This window comes from Bombus huntii, chromosome 11, assembly GCF_024542735.1.
Source record: "Bombus huntii isolate Logan2020A chromosome 11, iyBomHunt1.1, whole genome shotgun sequence".
Taxonomy (NCBI): Eukaryota; Metazoa; Arthropoda; class Insecta; order Hymenoptera; family Apidae; genus Bombus; species Bombus huntii.
In genome coordinates, this window is record NC_066248.1 from 10,879,548 (window position 1) to 10,896,839 (window position 17,292).

At 41.3% G+C, this 17,292-nt stretch overlaps 1 protein-coding gene across 6 annotated transcripts in view; it reads left to right on the forward strand.

Annotated features, from left to right (window-relative positions):
* Positions 1-429: 429 nt before the first annotated feature.
* LOC126871100 (mucin-5AC-like) overlaps positions 430-17,292 on the forward strand; it is a 329,637-nt gene continuing 312,774 nt past the window's right edge. For 4 of the 6 annotated variants that reach the window (XM_050629511.1, XM_050629509.1, XM_050629513.1 and 1 more), the window contains exon 1: positions 430-2,337. The gene's annotated coding sequence lies outside the window, so the exon portion shown is untranslated. The remainder of the gene's footprint in view (positions 2,338-17,292) is intronic. The other 2 variants (XM_050629508.1, XM_050629507.1) reach the window with 2 other exon arrangements.

Consider the following 17,292-nt stretch of genomic DNA (forward strand, 5'->3'; position numbering starts at 1 on the left):
CAAAAAAGTGATCAGATAATTTTCGAACTGGCGAACGAAGCTTAAAACACAATTGGCAATCATGTTTGTTGTGTCACGTTCATTGTTTTAATTTTGTAAGAACAGAAACAAAATACATTCTGATCGATTCTTTACTGAAAAAAGTGAAAATCTGCACATTTATGATTTTGGAACAAAAGAAGCTAAGCTGGCTATGTTCTAGTTCCAAAAGGATATTACTCGTCCAAACTGGCACTTCAAAACGATATTGGTGCACCAAAGGAGCGAAAGATCCTTTTATCCTATTTCAACGAATAAACAATACACATGCAACAACAAGATTTTCATTCGATCGAGAGAGAACTGATTAATCGTAATGCAGCACGATCGATTACGTCTAGAGAATCGAAACTGATGTTTAATTACCTATTATCCGAGAGAGAGTAGAAAGATGTAAGAAACAAGTGATTTCTTAAAATCAATCGGAGCATGCTATTGGCGTCTATCGGTATTCTCGCGCGCGGTATTATCGCGGCGCACGCGGTCGCTCACGAATTCGGAGTAACGAGTAAATTCCGATAAGTTACCGGTGTGTCGGAAACTTTGGTGAGACGCGGTTGGAGGGAACGATGAGGCACGACGTCGAGGTTGTTTGAGAGAGGGGAAAGAGCGGGAACGCGAGTCGAAGCTCGAGGACTACAGAGAGGAGAGCGCGAGGAGGAAGGTGGGCCGTGAGTTTGAGAGAGGGAAGAGCAAGAGGCAAGAGGGTGGCGGCTGCGAAGCTATGACGGGGGGTGATGGTCGGGGAGGGAGGGTTAGTGTTCATGTAGGAGGGAGGGAAAGAGCGGAGCAGAGCGCGCTATCGGCGAGCGCCTCGGTTCGGTCGAGTCGGCCGACGTCGGCCTCGATCAGCCGCTCGGCGCTCAGTTCGAGTCGGACCTCCGTCGTAGTCGGATTGTGTCGTTCTGCCGCGCTGTCTCTCTCTTTCTCTCTTTCTCCTTCTCTTTTTCTCTCATTCCCTCCCGTGGGCACGCGCGCGCGCGCGCCACTGTGTATGTGTGTTCCTCGTTCTCCCTCTATGTCCCCCTTTTCCCCCGCAACGACAACGAGTTCCGCCCAGTGAAAAAGAGTCGAGCTTTCCTGCAAACAAGACGCGTCCTCGACAGCAGTTGTTTGTTTTCTGGTTTCGCGGTGTCGTGGTGACACAAACAGCAAAGTCGAAGAAGCGAGGGACCGCGCGTGCGGAGAAGAGGAGAGACAACGAGTCGCCGCGTGTACCGTGCCGCTCGTGTGGGTTCCCGTCGTGTTGAGTCGTTCCCATTGCCGTTGTCGTCGTCAACGTTGTTGGTGCGAAGAGTTTCAGTCAACGGAAGGAGAAGTAGGTTAGCACACGGTGCCATTCGCGTCACCGCGGTAAAATATACCCGGTTCTCCGACCACTTCTCTCTCTACACCTTTTACGCGAACCCGCGGAGTGTGTACCATCCCGATGTGGTGACGTTTAACCAACGCGCACTTCTTTTACGTAACGAAAGCGCGTTAGAACGCGCGCGTGCGCTCTATATGTAATCCGTCTTCGGTTTCTGTCCTTCTCGTTTGTCGGTTGCAAGCGAGAATCTTCGATCATCGGTAGTACGCTGCGTTCTCGTGTGTGCTCGTGTTCCATCGGATCGGCCGATCGGTCATTTTCGTCTCGTTACCAGTGGCTCTGTGTGTGGATTTCGTGCCGCATTGCTTTCCCGTCTTTCGTCCGAGGTACATACTCCGATCGTGATCGTCGTGTAATTCACTCCGATTTTCGCGCTTTCGACGCAGCAGTTTCTTTCGATTGTATTACAGCTACCGAGTCGGTTCGATACGTGTCGATATCGCATTGGATTCGACCAAGTTCACGGAGCAAAGCGCGCGCCTGTTCCGTGAACAAGCCAGTTCCCATTCAACAACTATCTTAACAGTGTGATCGAAACTAAACGTTCGTGCTTTTACAGTAAGGTGTTTTCTTCGTACGGATACGTAAACCAGCCCGGCTACATATGTACACACAGACATCGGAAAACGGTGCTATTCAACTAGCACCTTCTGCATCGAATACTCTTCATTGATTCAATTTCGTATTGTTTTGTGGTGTTTCGTGAGAGGTGTGTTTGTTCAAACCTCCGAGTGGTGCGACTGTTCTAAGTGTGATTTAAATCAGTGATTTCAAAGAAAAAGCCGATTATATTCGGCAAGCAAAGAAAAAGAAAAGAAAAAAAGTGAAAGTTTTATCAGTGCAGTACTACGCTATTGTGGATTATTGGATATATTATACACTACTCTGCGATCTGCCGACGGAGCGCAACATTGCGGCTCACAATTTATGTAAGTACTAAAATATTGTCTTAAACGTTACTTTCGTGATTACGATCGATACGAGTCTCAGTCTGTTGTCAATGTCGCGAGTGCTATCTGTCCTTCGATCAACGACCATTTTGTTACCTCGTTACCTTCCCCCATTATTCTCGACCCTTTATTTACTTTATTACAATTCACTTCTGTGCGAAAATTTCGAAGATTGATAGACGTAAGAGAATTTCGAAGAACGTAACCGGATAGAAAGAACCTTCGGGGAATTGCGTCATCGACGAAATCGCGAACGCGTTCGTGTTTCGCTGCGATATTCTCTACGAACCTTTAAAAAACATCGACGCGCCTGAAGTTAGAATCGACACGTCTTGGTTACGTTCATTCTGCATCGATGCTCGGTCGATTCGAAACTGACGCGACGCGATGTCTCGAAAACAGCGACGTTCGAAATCGTCGTGAACTCTGTACAAGGTACGATACAGTGTCTTGGATAATAATTACGGAATCGGTTGTTAGTTAGATATAGGTAAATTGGCTTCAGTGCGAATCTTGGCAGTTATCACAGGTCTCGGATATTTGGCGACTGTTATAAATTCCACGGCGATGACTTTTCTCTCGTGAGTTCTGTTCAGAGGCTGTTTGCAAACAGATTTTCCTCGAGTTTTTGGCTGGACAATGTTCCGGAGAACATCGATCTTTTCTTTTTCCTCGACTCTGATCAACGATGCCCTTGTGCTCATCCGTGTTATTATTGTTCCTCGCTTTCTCAATAGGTATATGTATAACTAAGCTGTTAAGAAAAAACACAAAACGTACATTAAAATGGTAACAAAGCGAAATCCCATTATCCTCCTGTGAATTTAACTTTTTAATCTTATTACGCTTTAAATAAAATTCATTTAAATCACAAATGAGTTTTTTTGAAAGACGTATTACGAATGATAAATACCAAGAGTAACAAGAGTTCGTCTGCTACGATACGAGTTTGGTTTTATTGTGTTATATCAATCGCATAAACACGTTGATAGAACAAAGCGTAACGATCACACAAATCTGTTGGACGATTAATTTGTTAGTAGATTGCCTACTCGTTTTGTTTTAACAGTTGTCTTGTGTTTGACAGTTAACCGGTAATTTTAATCTCGTGGAACAATACGGAGCTCGACGGGACGAAGAAAACGTCGATACCCGTTCGACGATCTATTTAAAATTCTTCGCGCGGAAATGTTATCTTATCGGCGAAAGAATGTTCTGCTGAGAAAGCGAAACTTCGGAAAGTCGTCGCAACCGTCTCAGCCTCTTTTCTTCGTCGTTGTTTACGTCTTGCATCGCTCCTTTATCAAAGAATTATTACCGACAAGTGCAATGCCATCGATGCGTTCCAATTGCGGCGTACTCCACCAGGAAATTGACCTTTCGGAGTTGCTACGCGTTTGTCAATTCTATCGTGCTCGTTCCTTATTGAATTTCATTAAAATTCAGCATATTAACGTGAAAGTAGGATACCTCAAGTTTCTTCAATTATGGCAGGAACAGGAATATGAAGAGTTTGCTTCCAAATATTATTCTCTCTATCTTATTATTTATTATTCATTAACGTAGATATTAGAAGATTCTGTTTTGTTTCAAGTTAATGATAATTGGTCTATTTTGTCTATTTTGCATAATAGTTTACCAGTCGGTAGTATCGGTAAATTAACAAGTTTCGAGTTATAGATTAGGAACTTCTATTTTACAATTTTATGTTAGATTAATCACATAATTTGTGATTGCTTATACAACTTCGTTTTTTATGACCAAAGCTGTTAACTGTTGTTATTATTGACATTAACAGTTTGTAAGTTATAAATTGTTAAATTTGATCAATAATGTTTAATTATGCAGTAAATCATTCATACACTACTTTAATTGTAGCCATCTATGTATAATGGATTTAGAAATACGTTCTATTGAATGTATCGTGGTTCGTCGGAACAATAGAAAGTGCTGATGAAACGAATAATCGAATATCGTAAAATTCGGTGTAACGGGAAATTTTCGTTAAAGCATAAAACGTGCAAAAAGATATGGCGCGAGTGTTCCGATGAATAGGTTCGGACTCGTATGGATGTTTGGAAAGCTTGCATAGAAATGAGATGAAATTGAAGGGTTCCGCGATACGCGAACCGGAATTCCAGACTATGTAATTAAATATAAAGGGAACTTTTAATACGTAACTACTGTACGTAGAGAGAATCGCAGGGCGAACCATGTCGCGGATGGTATCCTTTTTCTCTTCTTGTTTCGTGCAATCGAGCAAGTTTTAACGACGCGCGGGACACGAGCGTTAGACGCAGTTAAACTATTAAAACCGCCGACGATACTTTCTTTTTAATTGTATTTTAACGAAGTCCGCGTGCTCTTTAATCGACATCGATTAACTTTCGAGGCTGTCGAATACGAAGCGTCGCGAAGCATTGTTATTCGATTTTTGTCCGAGCAAAAATGTGCTCGTTCGTTGACCATTCTTTTCGAGTACAATTGAAATACAATTTCAACGAATGTAATTAAATATTAATTGGTCTATAACGGGAAAAGCGTAGATGTATAGAATTTCAGAATCGTGTAAAATATCGAAGAATTAGCGCCTGTTTCAAATATAAATGAGGCTATGAATCTTTAACCAAGTAAGTGGATATAAAGCTTAAGGTCATTTAGCAGGAAGATGAAAAGCACGTTTCAAATAACGAAGCAGATTAAACTCGGCTAAAATACGATCGCGTGAATCTTTTTACATTTTACGCGACATCGTCCATACGTCGTTGAACCCTTTGAGTGGTTGCACTTTGCACAAGCAGAAGCTAGGACTTTGAATAATTATTCTCGGAGCGTAACCGTTTGCAAGCAAATTAATTGTGGAACGTTCCGGTAACCTCGTTACTTGTTCCTCGCGTTCTGCCTTCTTCCTCTCTCGCACATCCAAGGATCTCCGTGTACAGATCGACCGAGACGAGAGTCATAAAACGTTGTAACCGAGAGTCTGCGAAATTATTGAATTATCAACCGTATCGTTTCTTCGTTCGAAGTTCGTACTTTCAGCATTATCGTATTATGCGTGGCGCAGCGTATCCAATGCTGTAATTTGTCATTCGATCTTCCTATCTTAATATTCTTTATATTTTAAATCCAATTGTGAATATTGTTTTTGGTAACTCTGTCTTATTTAATAATCATGATTATAATTTAAACTATTTGAAGCTCGTAGAATAAGAATTGGTCTATGGGATTAAGAATAGAATATTTATATATTCTAATAACAAACAGAATAAGAAGAATGAACGTCGCAAGCACGAATGAACGAGCTGTTATGGTCGTAATTAAGCTGGCTTCTAGCGACGACGTCGCGTTTTTGTGCGTGTGATTGAAACGAGCCGTATGTTTCTTATCTATCGCATACACGAATGACGTTAACCTTGCATTTTTATCGCGTACCCCGTGATTAATTTCTCAATGGAAGAGAAGAAAGGAGCAACTGCGCGTCTGTACCGGGCGATTGTTCCGCTGGAAACAATTGGTGACTCGTGTCGCTCCAAATTTCTTTGTCGTTCGACGACATACTGCACACTGTGAAACATTCGACAGAAAATACCGCAGTATTAACTCCGTTCCGACAGGATGCGAACAATTCTAACATGGCCACAAACACATTTATACGTACACGCACGGACACACTTGCAAAAGGTGTAGGAAGTGCATCGAAGGTTCGTTTGAAAAGACGAGCGCAGGTCACATTCCCAACACCTGCTTGCAGATTGTGAGGACATTTTTCTGGCGTCTGGAGAATTTCCCTGGCCTCCTTCTTTCTCCCTTTGCTCTTTTCATACACAAAGAAAACCGGGTTTCTCGAATGTATACGTTGATCTTTGTAATCTTTTATTACACGTACACGTTCGCACAACGGAATGATTCCTTGCGCGGTATTAGTGTCCTCGTAAAATACCCACGAAGAAAAAATCGTGGCCGAAATGGCAAACGTTAATGGTGTTCCCTTATGACGGTGAATATTTTCCCCTGAAAGCGTCTGACGGACTTTTCAGAAAATTTCCAATTTCAGTCATGTTATGTTCGTCACTCGTATCACTCGAGGTGAAGTAGTTTCTTTTAATTTTAGCCCAAATCAGGCAAATATATTCTTCCGTAGGTCATAGACAAATTGGGTCGTTTATGTCTAAGGACAATCTTGTTACTGTGTTCCAGAGTTGTTGATGTTTTTTTATTCTATTATATAATCATTTGTCAATTTAAATATTTCAAACTTTTCTCGATAAAGATAAAAATTCGAAGGAAAGAAATTCAGGAGTAAAATTTCTTGGAGCGTCGATGAACCAACTCATTATCCTGACGCCTTTTACTAAGCAAATTTTACTAGCAATAACGGGAATGTAAAGTATATTTGTTTCGGATAAAATCGATTCGTTCTTCGGAAGAAAACATTTGTCAAAAAGCAGATGTGTGAAAATGTGGATAGAAAATGCTATATCGATTTTGAGGATGAGCGTTCCTCTGACGACGTCATCTTCCAGCTTATTGCATAAATCTCGTCGGCTTAGCTCAAGTAATGCTGAACACGCGACCAAAGATCCTTTTTCCAAATGTATATACGTTCATACCAGAACGTATATCTTCATTCTTCTAGCAACTTCTTTTTTGCATAGAAACGCGCGCACAGCATTTCAGATGCTTATAAATTCATGTGCATGAAAGAGGAAAGTGGTCGTTCGTGTTTGCTTTGTAAAAAACGAAGAATGTAGGAAAAGAATATTCTCCGTGTTAATTTTCATATTGTAGCGAAAAGGTGTCCATTGTATCTAATTCCGATCATCGCTCAGCCAAATAGAAAACTCGCTTTTCTTGGAGTAAAAATATAATAAATTAGTTTCGATCTCTTTCAAATTAAGATTCGATCTCAATAATACTTCATTTATCATTTCTACTTTTGCTCGCCTGTACAATCGAAAAGAAGGGTTATGATGCACAAAGAGAATTGCGAACAGAAGAGGAACGATGGAATGTCCTTGCACGTATCAAAAGTTCAATCGAAGGAGCGGCCGATGGTAGATACATTGAATAATACGTGTTACAGTAGTGTTGTCGAAGCGTTCCATGAAGATCGCTGGAGCGGCTCTTCTTTGCCGTATCCATTAACCTTGAGTAACTGTCGGGTTGTCGAAGGTTACCTTGATCGGTTCGGCGTAAATGAATCCAACTAATTCGCTCGGAGCCACTGTGGACTGTTTCAACCGTAAGTATTTTCTCTTTGATGCAGGTAGCGAGAAGTTTTTTAAAATCCAAATTAATACACGAGAAACGGTACCCTTCTATCGCGAAATATGTTTTTAATTAAACGTGCGCGCGCGCATTTCCTATATAAAGTACTCGTAAAAGGTAATACGTCGCAGTAGGAATTCCTCCGTTCGCATTTTTCATATCTCCTGCGTTAAAAAATCGTCGAGTGTCGCACGTTTATCGTTGCCGTTCTTTCGGAATTCTTCTGGGAACGAAGCATTCGAGCGGCTCGTTTTTCGAGACGGTCGTGTCCCCTGCGCTCGCTTTGAAAAATAGCCTCGACTTTTCGGGTGATTCACGAGGCAACCTGAACGCCTTGTAAAGAACGACGTGATATTCCTCAAAATTTCTGGAACATCTCCGATCCTCCTCACCCTTGCACGCTTTTTCATTATTGTAAATATAACGGAGATGAAAACATGAAAACGGATGGAGACGGGAAGCGATATCCGCTGGTTTACTCTCCGGTAAAACGCGAGAAACACGCATATGTGAGTCCGTCCGCGAGTCGATTGTGATACGATCGTCGATTCCGACGCCCACGATTTTAAACGTTCACCTATACACTTTCTCATCCTAGACAAAGGCACACGAGGATATAGGGACGTTAAGCTGTTAAGCAGGTCGTTCTTTAATCACAGCAACCCATTTATAATTTACCATTACTTCTGTTATCTGCTTGCGATGGATGGAAGTAAGTCATTTGTTTCTTGAGAATCGAACATTAATCGTGTACATATTTACGTAATAAAGTCAGTTTGGTGTTTGAAAGACTGAAACAAAGACATTGTTATTCGAGTGACGACTTAACTCGTCTCGCCCTATTTACATAAGGTTGAGAGCGATATCATAAACGTACATAGCAACGTTTGAGCGTTGCGGAACGTCCAGACGACGGAACAAAAGGAGAAGTGTCGAGGTTGAAAATACAGTATGCGATTCATTTTTTATAACCTTTATGGGATAGTAGACGGATTATCATAATGATAGCCAGTTCCGCGAAACTTCTTTTGATCGTACTTACGAGAGACGAAGGCTCTCCATTGTTAAGCGTAGAGCAGATTTATGATGCGATCCACTTTGCCCTCGCTTCTCGCTTCCGGTTATTACGCGAAAGTCGGGCAAGAAAAGCCCAACTAGGGGATACGCCGGTACGGCAATGCCCCGTGGGTGGGGAGAGTTTCTTAAAAGAAGGAACTCGAGTGAACGGATCCAATCTGGGAAGATTCGTTTCGTGTTTTTCATGAAACGCCTGAAACGACCGGGAAGAAAACCGAGGGTGAATTTATTGACCCATCGATCCGATTGTTCGATACTATCTCTCGGTTGTAACGTTGTTTCATCTTCGAGCATTTGTTATTACCTTGTCTTAAATAATTCGGACAGGTTTTGCTTCTCAAATACCGCAGCTTCCATTCTGAAATTACGTAACAGCCACAACCATTTGTTGTCTGGTCATTGTGCCGCAAATGAAATAAGTAAGAATCGTCGAAGAATGAAACGAAATTTATCCACAGGTGTAATTTTCTACTTTGTAATTGAAAGTTTGCTAAAACAATATTAAATTAAGTTGAAATAACGGCAGATGATAATTTTAAGTTATCTCGACGTGTCAATTCGATGAATTACTTTCGCAAATTACTTTCATAATCCATTTAACGGAAATACAATCGAAATTTGTTTGATTTTTGATCGGAGGTTCCGTAACAAAGATCCTCGTTTAGCTAGGTAAAATGAATTGTTAACGCCCAGCTTATACGAGATAACGTATTCGTGTCGCTTAATCTCCGGCCGAATAGCTGGCGTTAAACACGACGAGCGTGCGCGTTACACACCGCGTCAGTTCTCATTAACAGAATTCATATTCCGATATTTATAATGTATTCGAACCACCAGAAATAATCCAGGAATTGCGTTCAACCGTTAACTTAATTGCGATCCACCGTGTCAATCCATTAACTGTTTCTCCCCGCGCGTTCTCCGCCTTTCTCTCTGTCTTTCCTTCTCTCTTCTCTTCTTCTTCTCTCTTTGCATGAACGCTATTCATGCAAATTTGCGCGAACACCGTAACAGACGTTCCTCGGTAAATCGTTTCTCTCTCTCTCTCTCTCCCTCTCTCTCTCCTCCTCTCTCTCTCTTCCTCTCTTGAAGTGAACGTTATGCCGGGGAATATAAGCTCGTGTGCGCGTCTCGCTATCAGTTTCGAAGGATAGAACATAATGGTGAAATAAAATGAGCACGACGAAATAGAACGTCGCAGAGATGGAGACATCGAACTACCAGATTTATAGTAGGGACGGAACTGCATACGCGCGACTTCCTCTTCTTAGTGTGTCTGCTCGTGTAGATGCGTAATAACGTACAGGTACGGACAGGTATGTATTTCGTTTTAACACGGACTGCGCAAGTATTTGTGTTATTTTCTGTGAAAAAGGTCGATATCGAGCAGAGAAATTGTTTACCCGTAGGGGACGAATATTGTACAGGTGAATGTTTCTTGGGGTCATGGACCTTGTAAGACCGAATTCATTCTCGTGTCATAGCTTTTGAGCTTTGAATAGAAGGAAATCTTAGAACGTAAGGTTATGTAAATGTACGAGCGAGTCAAAAGAAGAATGGTATAGCTGATAATATCTTTAATTTAAGGACACTGTGAGTGAAGTTAAATTCTAGTAGAGGAATTTGTATTTCTTTAACTCGGTCATTCTTCTCGCTTCTTCTTCGCATTTGAAATCCCCTGAGATATTTTCCTTTCGAATACTTTATTCATTTCAAGTTATACCTATAGATCCGAGGAAAACAGTAAAACATTACTATACATACTCACAAAGATTGAGAAATTCGTAAAAATGTTGTCATATCGTTTTTGGGAACACCTGTACGTATAACGTTTTTTTCGCTAATCTTGCGTGATATTATATCGCTTTTTATATCTATCAAGAGAAAATCTAGAAGGCCATATCGAAACTTGGCTCTTATAGGTGAAAGTAAAATTAAAAGAAAACTGGAAAGTTAGAGTTTGTCGCACGAATTCTCTCGACAAAGAGTGGATGTTTGGATGTTAGACGATGAACAATGCTTAGTTCGTTATTAGCTCTGTTATGCATTCGCAGTCTATCGTCGGAGAATGTCCGTGAAAAATGGTTCTGTGAGTGTGTTTCGCCTCACGTGACGGGTAGCCGTGACGAGAGCGAACGGGAAACGAGGTCTTGTTGCTTCCCTCCCGTCGAATATACATATTTACCGTGAACCGTGAGCCTTTATCGAGCGTATTGAAAAGTGTTTGGGTAAAGGATCGGCGGAACGGATGATTAGATAGCGACACGAAATAGATAGCGCGCGTCCGAAGTGTCGATGATGCGGGTGGAAAATGGAACGATGAATGGCAGTTCCGTTTTGTCGAGAAATTTCGAAGACCCAACGTTTGTTGCCACTGAAATTTTTCGTTTGCTCTGTTGACAACGGCTTGATAACTCTTTCACGACGTGTACGTAGTCCCAAAATGACCTATGCTGTGGGGAGTCCGTGATTGACCATATCCATTGTCCAAGAGATTCCCGATATTTTCTTCTAAGCATATTTGCTTTTTCATAAATCGTTCGTCATGCCTGATAGATCGAGATCTCGCCGTGTGACTCATATCGTTTATGTATATAGAGTGTTGCTATAATTAGTCACAGTCTCGTTATAGAACTTTGTATACAGTATTTTCTATCTAACCTTGAACTTCCTTTTCAAATTATGAAAAATATTAGACTTACATTCTTTGAATCTCTTTTAGTCGGATTAGCTATATGAATACGAAGGCGACAGACGAAAGATATGATAAAGGTATGATAAATTACATTTTTTGTTTTTTTTTATCGAACAGTAATATAACCTCTGAATGTATCAGATCACTCCTTTCTTCGATTATTTTATATCGAAATACTTCCTTTTATCTACTAAGTGACATAAAAATCGGAAAATTAACAAAGGTAGACTTCATTTTCGAAGAAAGAAAAAAAACTGGCATTAATTGAGCGCTGTTTCTAGCAGAAGTAACCCACTACTTGTTATGTATTTCTTGCTGTTAATTGGCACGATTTGGGGAATTCGTAACGAACATAATTGCCTAAATCGAGGGTTCTAGCCCTTGGGAAAAAGAGAAATACAGTTCGGAAAAGAACAAGAGAGAGGGACTATTGATATTTCCGGTGCTATAATCCCGGTTTTCGGACGATTCCAAGGGTGGTAAAGAGAAGGGTCAGCGGTTTGGATAGAAGACGGTAGGACAAACCATCGCAATAAAGGATTCGTCGACCGTGGAAAACCCAGCGGAGCTGCCCAGCACCGGAAAAATCGTCGGGCTTCTCCCGTGCTCCATTCGTGGAAAATTATATTCCAGGAAACTAATTTCAATTTATGATTTCGTTGTCAGGCTGGCACGTGTGAGTATGTGTTATGTTCCCGATCGGTTTTACTACGCTTTACGTAATTAGAAACTGTATTTTCTCATCCGACCTCGTAACGCGTTCGCATACATTACAGCAATCTCAAATTCTTTTTGCTTCCCTTCGATCGCATCGCGTTATGGATTTCTTCTTGAGTAGCACTGTTACTTTAAAAATAAGAATATCGAGCGCTATTTTAAACGCACTATAATATTATCGACCATCGATACGTAATTTACTTTAATCTCTCGAGAGTTCTACAGAAAGGTAGATTATTCTTGTTTCTTTTCGTCGAAAAGGCAACGCTTTGCTGGTGCTTCGAGGGCAATGCTTTCCCAATGTCAATGCTCGTAATCACGAAATTACAGATTGCTTGCGTGAAAGTCTGACTGATGCATTTCGCGCAAAAACTTTCCCTTCTCTCCTGTCACGAGCAAATCGATCGATGCATAACCATGAGAGATTGATCGGTCGATTTCGGTGCTGTTCGAATTACGTACACACGAATTCGGGCAAGTAAAGCGACGAAAGTATTCGGTAGGAAGAGGCACCGACAAAGGAGATAGAGAAAGCAGTAAGATTTGTTTATACGTCTGTGATACTACCACGATTTATCACTACGCTTGAGAAGGGAAGAGAAGCAGACAGGAGTAAGGACGAGAGAGGCGAACGTGGACCGAAGAGAAAGGGGGTATTATAATCGTGGGGTCCTTCGGTAAATAAGGTTATTCCTCCGTGGAGTCGGCGCCCATTCCATTCTATTCCACACTATCTCAGCCCATCTTAGCGGCTTCGTGCTCTCCCTTTTCGTTTTCTCGTCCATATTCACACTCGGCTCTGCGGAGGAACGATTTGTTGGAATTAAGAGGTATTTCAACGCGCCGCCACGACTCGTCGCGACTTTATGCCGTGAAATCTTTCTCGAATTCTATAATAATCGCGCGAATAAACCGGTCGTTGGGTTTATTGGTTTAACGACCGTCTTGAACGAAGGACATGGAATAAATTGCTCCAAACTTTAAACGAATCTTGTTAACCATTGAAAATCAGAATTTGGATTATTTATAAGAGCAAAGGACATATTTCACTGTAAGGTAGAAGTCTGAATACTAACGTACATAATAGCGTATTAATAAAATTTGCTAGTACGCTGACAGGCAATTAACATAAAATCAGGGTCTTCCTTCTAAATTTAATTAATCGTGTCGCGACATCTTCAAACTCCTCGTCCTAATTAAAACTGCTTTATAAAGTAATACAAAGTTACGATGTATCGATATCGTATCGCGAGCCGAAGCTTGCGAGAGACAAAATAAAAGACCGGCGCATAGTATCGTTTCGGTTTTTCTGGCCGCTCGAACTTCGTCCTGACCGGCCTGTAGTTTGTTTTCCAGTTTAACGAGCAGTCCTTGCCACACGATCGGGTCCTTTGAGCGGACATTCCTCTTTTTTTCTTGCTTGCTTTTCATCGTCCCTCCACCCACTTCCCTTTTTTCGTCCCTGTCCCTGTCCCTGTTCCTTTCACCTTCGCTCCACTATTCTTTTCTATTCGCATGCAATTGGCTTAACGAACTGTTATTCGCTCTATTAGTATGTTTTCTATTATTCCGCCTAACGCACTCACAATCCCGATGAATCACGAATCGTTCTCACGGAAATTAGCGAATTGTTCGACGGCCGAGAGGTAGTTTAGTTTTCGGAGATCGATCGGAAACAGCGTTTGCGGGATTTCAATACGATTGACGTTTACGGAATGTCATAGCCGAAGGATTACCTGTGACGGTAACTTTGTCGTTTAATGGAGTAGTATCTGGTACATACGTTGAAGTTTCGATGCGCTGTATAAGTTTGTGACGCTGTTCAACACAATTATGAGAATCGCATGACGTGACATTTTGATTTTTATATTCAATCCAAGCGTCTGTACATGTTTTTTAAATAGTTGCCTCGACGTTAATTTTTATCGTAGTATTATTATAACGATGCTTTCCTTCAACATTTGTAGCGAATGTATTCGTTTATAAAAGACATAAATAAATATAACGATGATTAACAGTATTTTATAGATTCATAGATTTATAAATGTCACAGAAATCGACTGTTTTATCTTTTCTCCAGCGAAGTTAATTTCTCAGCGAAATTAATTTCATATCAGTATTATACTTATTTCGTGTCAATTTATCAAATATATATGTTATTTCCGCTTCTATTCGCTCGGTTGACGCAACAGAACCGTTCATAGTATTATACAAGCGATCTAATTCTTTTGAACAGTGCGTGTATTTGATTTGATATTGACGTTATTTGATTTTTCATGTACATATTCCTATCTATTCGATATTCAATCCATTTACCTCTATATTCTACAAATTTTCGAATCTTTTACGTAATGAAAAGAATGCAAGAAAAATTCGTTTTGAAAAGTTTTAACTATATATATATATGTCGGATTAAGGTTGGAATTTTGGGGGCGTTCAATGAACCTTTACTTACTTTACCATCGCGAATGTAGCTAATGTTTATTGGTACAAATGTGGACACTACAAGAGGCTATGAGTAATAGCGGCGATAGGATGGTCGAGATGATGGTGACAACGAATTCAGGTTCGATAACGAATTAACGGTCCACGGGATGGCGAGTACCAACGTAATACACGATTCGGACAACTTTCTCGATAACTCAATCAGCAATTCGCCCAACGACTAACCAACTAATTAACTCGTAATCCAAATGAAACTGCCCTTATATATTCCTGTCCCCACTTCTCGGGTCAATCTTTGTTTTTTAAGGAGAGCCATATAATCATTCCATACCTCTGTCAGGTACACGTCCCTCCCGTGACCGTGGCTACGTCCAGTGACCCGCTATGTCACTTCGAGCCCGAGCCCATCGTCATAAAGCCAGATTGGAACGTTAAAACTATTTTTTATTTTTATTACTTAAGTGTAGCTATAGTAAAAGTCTGGACTAGGGTATCGGAGGTTTTCCCAACATTCCAGACGGGAAATCCCGATGTTCTTTCATCTCCGTCATATATATACCTCTCTCTTTCTATATATATATATATATCCTCTATGTATATACAAACGGTGAATTGATTTGACATTCTGTCATGGTAGTAAACATTGGCACAGTTTCAAACTGTCGTTAGAATACATGTGGCGTGTAAGCTCGCGAAAGTAATAATTTCTGTACCGGCGAGCAACGTATTCGATTCGACTAGCTCACCCATAACTTGTGTTTCTCGAATATCTTCTAAATATTCTCGCCTCGATTTGCCTGGATTAATTAGTTTCGTCGAGGTTCGTGGAAGCTTGGCTGTTTATCTACGTGATACGCCCCGGAAACGGGGTTTAATAATCGAGCGTGAATTCGCTCATTAACGTTTCGCTTAGGGATCAGGTGGAAGAGAAAGAGAGAAGGGACGAGGATAACCATTAAGCGAGGACGAGCTGATAACAGAGTTATCAGCGATTCGTACCGCGTGACAGGCGAAGATAATCGTATCGGCCATTGTATTCGTCTCGATTCAATAGGAAGTTGGAGCACTGTGAGCGAGGCTAATCTCGCTTCGTGCACAGAGATGGAAGAGAAAGAGTAAAGAGAGAGGTTGTTAAGTCGGTTACTTAAACGTTTCGCTGACCGTCGCGTCGTGTTAAACGTTATCTAACTTTATCGTTCTTTCTCGGTTAATGAGATACAAACGTGCGCGAAATCGTATTGTCGTGTGATAATGGGATCAAGAGTCGACTATCGATCGCTGCAGGCTCTCCTATGCAAGCAGCTCGAGAATGACATCCGTTTGGAGAATTTTCTCCGTTATATAATCGGCGATGTGAAATTACGACTGTACGCGAGCTAGCGAAAGAGAAGGATAGAAAAGAGCGAGGAAGAATTATTGTTTCAACGGTCGAGCAGCGATTTCCAGTACTTTCTTCTCGAATTAATAGGAGTTTTATGGACGAGTCTGGTTGTAAGATATCGATTTATTTATTCCCCCGAAATGTTGTACATCTGCGTGTCACTAGAATCGCGAAAAGAATTTAATTCTCCGGTAAAAGCTACAGGATCCTCGGTCGAATTCAATTTTCTCCCTCGTATTCTCGGGAAGAGGTAGCCGTCGCTTAACCAACCGTGTACAACCAATTAAACGATTTGCTCGATTAACAGGTTAACCGTGTTGTGCCCTCGCCCGACAGAATATCAACGTTTAACGGTTAACGACCGATAGCGGACCACCTGAAACGTGGACGTAACGAAAATGGAAGCAAAGGCGAAGAAGAAGAGAGCAGATGCGTTCCAACTTCTGCTTTCGCTTTTAATTTCGCTAGTCGCTTTTCCACCCTCCACTCCCTCCACGTGTGGCATGCTTCGCAACCCTTAAATTCTACGATCTTTCTTGTCTTCCCCTTGCTTTATCCACCCTCGTAACCTGCCTGAATCTCTCTTTGTCCGTGTTTCCAGGGATCCGTAACCCTCTTTTGTCCATCTTTTCCATCTCGGTTTTCTCGGGTTTCATCTTCGTTCGTGCGACAACACTCCGCAATAATGGCGAAAGTTGTCGTATCAAGGGCTACCCCGTTTTGTTGCTTTCTAAACGCGCCCCTGGTCCAGTACGATTGCCTTCTCTTTTTTTCTTTCCACTTGCTTTTCCGTGTTCTCGTTGTTTACCCTCTTCGCCGTTTCGTTTCTGTTATAACAACTGTTTCTGGCTTGTATCTGAAAGATTTTGACGATACGCGTATACGGCACTGTTTCGAGGCATAGATAGAATTAGCATTTTTGTTGCTGTGAAGCCTTAGGTTACGATTACAGCGGATACGTGTTTTGACGAACGAAACATCCGAAGATGGAAATATCAGGTCGTCCCGAAAATTTCGTTTTATAAGGAAATAATAAACGCACAACATTTTTTCATTTATATTATTATAATTATGTACGATTCGTTGTGTTCTGTTGGAACTATGACACCTACTTGAAACGCTACAAAATTTCGTTTAATATTTAAGAGTCTCTTGGTTCGTTGTTCGCGATGATTCCGTTAGTATCATAGACTAGATTGGGAGGAGAAGAGACGAGGGTTAAAAATCGATTTCACGGCGTGATAAAGTTCTTTTCTTGGTTCCTGGTTGCTTCCTTTATTCCACGCTCTTCTTTCCGACGATTTGAGCGCGCCAATGTAAATGCAAATACGTTTCTCTCTAACCCGTC